This window comes from Aplysia californica, unplaced genomic scaffold, assembly GCF_000002075.1.
Source record: "Aplysia californica isolate F4 #8 unplaced genomic scaffold, AplCal3.0 scaffold00904, whole genome shotgun sequence".
Lineage (NCBI taxonomy): Eukaryota > Metazoa > Mollusca > Gastropoda > Aplysiida > Aplysiidae > Aplysia > Aplysia californica.
The window spans coordinates 251,056-255,406 of NW_004798174.1; positions in this window are offsets into that span (position 1 = coordinate 251,056).

A 4,351-nucleotide genomic window follows, 5' to 3' on the forward strand; every position below is an offset into this window, starting at 1 on the left:
TACCCAGATTTTCAGTATGAAATGCAGACAAAACCAAAAAAAGCAGCAGAATCTACGTGAATTTCTATCTCAACAAAATCTTAGCAACAAATCATCACCGTATTCTTTGACAGATGACTACCAATGTTTCAAAGAACAAAAAAATAAAATTTAAAAAACAATCAAAAAAGAACATTCTTGAAGTTCAGTTTTTGAAAATGCAAACACAGCTGTAACTACAATTTAAACTTTACGAGTAAAAATTAACCACACAAACGGCACAAATGCAGCAATACAAGGAAACATGTTCAATTCCCTCTCAGGAACAAAAAGTATCAAATAACAAGAAAGGTTTGAATGACGGCTCCACAAACTGATGTGTTTGAGAGAGACCCTCCTTAGAACGACCTTGGCACTTACAAGTAAGATTTCAATCAATAAGACATCGATTAAAACACATGATTAATTACGACAATAATGGCGGTATAATTAAAAACGTTCCTCTTGGGCATCAGAATTTTTATTCTCTACCTAAAGGCAAAAATCTTAATAAGAAAATAATGGCTATTTCATTCATTCAAAAGTTGTACTCTTTCAAATCCCGACACAAAAGACAATACAGTGGGAAAAAAAAAGTACCGCAGTAGAGTCAACGACAACATGAAGTTGACAACTCTTTCCAACATTTTAAAAAAAAGGGTAACTTACATTTGAAAATCTTTAGAACTGTCTTTAGAATTGTCTTCACAATTGTTTTCAGAAGCTGCTAAAGACGCAGCTTACTTCCAATGGCAATACACAGGGCAGATTATGCTTCAAGGGATGAGTATGGTGGAGAAATGTCCTCCACAAAGCAGCGGCTTGATCTGTCAGCACACACGGCTCAGCTCGATCAAGGCCACACAATACTGGTACAATAATAATGCAATAATACACACAGGAACGAACGTTTCCCTACCCCCGTCATCTTAAAGCAAGACACAATAATCACAGACTAGACTTGGAGGATGAAAAGGAATCAGTTATGAAAGCAACAGCAAAACTCTACCCTTTCCCCCATCCACAAAGACATATAATATTTTTTTTGTTTTTTTGTAGAGGGTTTTACGACGTTCGCAACTGCATAAGGTCATATGAGCGCCAAGGGATGAGTGTCAACAGAGAAGTCTTTACAGGGAATCAGACTTACTCTGCTCACCTCTCTAGCTTCAACAGCACAAAGTCTGCTTCGACTATCAAGGCACCCCGGAAATAGCGGGTCACAAGAGTGTGACAAAGACACAAAAGAAGTAGAGGAAAATGACAATAGTAAGGATTAGGAAAGAAAAAGCAGCAGTTCCCTGTTGCAGATCAGGCACAGTTATGAGCGTGACACGATGAATCAGCCCATTTACAATTCTACTGTGCTTGAACGAGAAATGTCCCCCCTTTGGGAATGGCCTAAAGACACGATAGTCTTGTGGGTACATACAATATCATTTTTCTTTAACAGACAAAACATCAGAAAATAACATCCTACCCCTCACCCCACCCCCACCCCATAACCACCACCTCCCTCTCCTAACTGTGAAGCACTAAAAAGATTTAATAGAATTTACAGTCTACTTAGTGAAGGTCAATCAAATATGTCCGCATTTCATCACGATATGAAAGAGACTAACAATGATTGATGAATTCAGGTAGCTCTAACATTCATTCCCAGAAAAGTCAGCATTCATGAAGATTACCAAATGAGTCAGCACATTTACCCGAGGCATGGGGAAGGAAACTTTTGCCCTCTTACAACAAGCAGGCACTGACGCTGTACGACCCGGACTAACACTGAGACAGACTACCGCGATATGGAGAGTGAAAATCAGATCTGCAACAGACTTCCAACTGGGCGGCAAATGTTGTGGTATGTTACAGTATGGCTACAATGTCCAATTCAACACTGTAGAAGGATATAATATATATAACAGGTGGAACCTCTGAATGTAACAGTCATCTTCAAAAGGACTAGGCCACACGACTTTGAGCCTAGAAAAATCCCCACACCCAAGTTCAAAAATGTTCATGAAGGAGACTTGAACTAAGGTCATCTACACCTTAGTCCAGCATGACACTAACTGAGGTATTTAGTGAGCCCAAAGTTTCACTTTTACCCTAAGTTTTACAGCATTTGCAACACAAATAAGTAAGTCATACAAGTAGTGAAGATTAAAAGTCTTACCAGAGAGTAACATACAAAGAGAAGAGGGAGGAGAGGTAAGGACAATAGATGTTAGATAGGAAAGAAGAAGCAAACCACACAAGAGCACTTCCCAACCACCCACATAACGGAGCTAAAAAGCTGTTCTTAGCCATAAGGTAACATCAAACTGGATATAATATTTCATTAATCCTCCATTGGAAGAAATTCACATCAAGGGACCACAAATCATCAACAAACGACTGACTTAATGCGGCCCAACAACATACATACATGTCGTCCCCTCAGAACTATTTTGTCCAAAGCGCCCTCTTTACTTAACCCTATCCGTACGTCCTGGGGTCATATTGTACCCCCGGGGTTGTCTTCTTCACAATTTAGAATGTTTCTAGTATGAAGAGCTCTTTCAGTATTTCTCAAAAAATCATTTGGACAGACTGCTATGCAAAGCGTGCGGATCGGATTAACGAGTAAATTCCTCTTTGGAAAGTGGTGGTACGGAGTTCCCCACTTCGTATGGAAACGATAGTAAAACACGACGTATGGATAGGGTTAAGTGGTGGCACAGAGTTCCCCACGTCGTATGGATACGATAGTTAAACACAACGTACGGATAGGGTTAAGTGGTGGCACAGAGTTCCCCACGTCGTATGGATACGATAGTAAAACACGACGTACGGATAGGATACGACAGTAAAACACGACGTACGGATAGGGTTAAGTACACTTTGGACAAAATAGTTCTGAGGCCACGCGGTCTCAACACAGCACAACCACAAAGCAAGAACAGCAATCAGAAACAAGGTACATGCACAAGTATCTCATTAAATAACAGCACCAAACTCAACAAGCTCCAAACAACACTAGTACTAGTACACCCACAGAGAATACAATTAATACAACAATCCGCAGTAACAGTAAAAATATATTGCTTAATTGATACAAACAAGCGACAAGTGTTGAAATTTGACTGGTATGTCAATGACAAGAGCATAAATAGAGGTCACGTATTATATATATAAAAGCAAACTTAGCAAGGGCGTCTGCTGCTATTGGCATCAGGAAGGTCAACTAATAACGTTTATAAATTACTATGAACGAAAGAAAAAAAAATGACCATCAGCAAATTAGTTAGTTAAGCCGAGGCAATAAAAAGCAAGTTGGAGTACAAGGAGTAATACAATTATTGTCTTAAAGTTAAAAAGTTCTCCAAGACAGAGAGCAAAGACCCCGATCCATCACAGAAGTATCAAATACAGGGAACTAGAAGGGTAAAGCAGGGACCCAGCTCTTGACAAATAGAAGAAAAAAAACCACCCATCAGTATAATGGTGAATAAAAAAAACAGAATTACGTAAGATGATTAGGAATACACGTCTTTGGGGAATAAAGCTTAGAATAAGAAATACATCGGACAAATATAAAAAGCAGGAAAAAACAATACCTTCATGGATAAAGAATACACAGGATAAAACATCTTTAAGAAATAATTATTATCCAGGACCAAATCACAGGCAACGCAATCTATATCATATTATCCTTCCATCCCCTAGTCTTTCGGAACTAAAACACTTTCAGATTTTTTTTCGATTTGTCTTAAAGATTGGGATCTTTAGTGACAATACATGCCTAAAGCTGCTACCCTCTCCACCTCATTCAGAATCCACCTCCAAGACTATTAACTACACACGTTCCTATCACACATTCGTGGACTAAACCAGTTACAGGAAAACAAGCCCAAAACAAGCCCATTGACTTCAAAGTCAACTTATCTTGGGGCTGTTACCGTTACCTGCACAATCTGACAATAATTGTTTTAGCATCTGGGTGGGTAGGAAGGGAAAACTTAGTTCACAGTTTTCTTGTTATTAATTCTTTGTGACAGGCAAAGACCTATACTTTGTTGCAAAACTGAAATAAATTACTTTACTTCAAAATAAAAAAAAGAATGTTTAAAGGGGGGGAAAATGTGTTAACCATAAAATTTTTTTAGATAAAATCTGGAAACATTTGATGATGCCATTTCAATCTGCATGTCGGGCAAAACCACCCTGGCTGGGAAATTGTGGTTCCGAGAAACGAGACAACATACAGGCATCACATCATAGGGAAACACACACGCGGAACTCTTCCAGTTGGAACTATCGAATGAATACAGTAGGCTAAATGACGAATGACCAG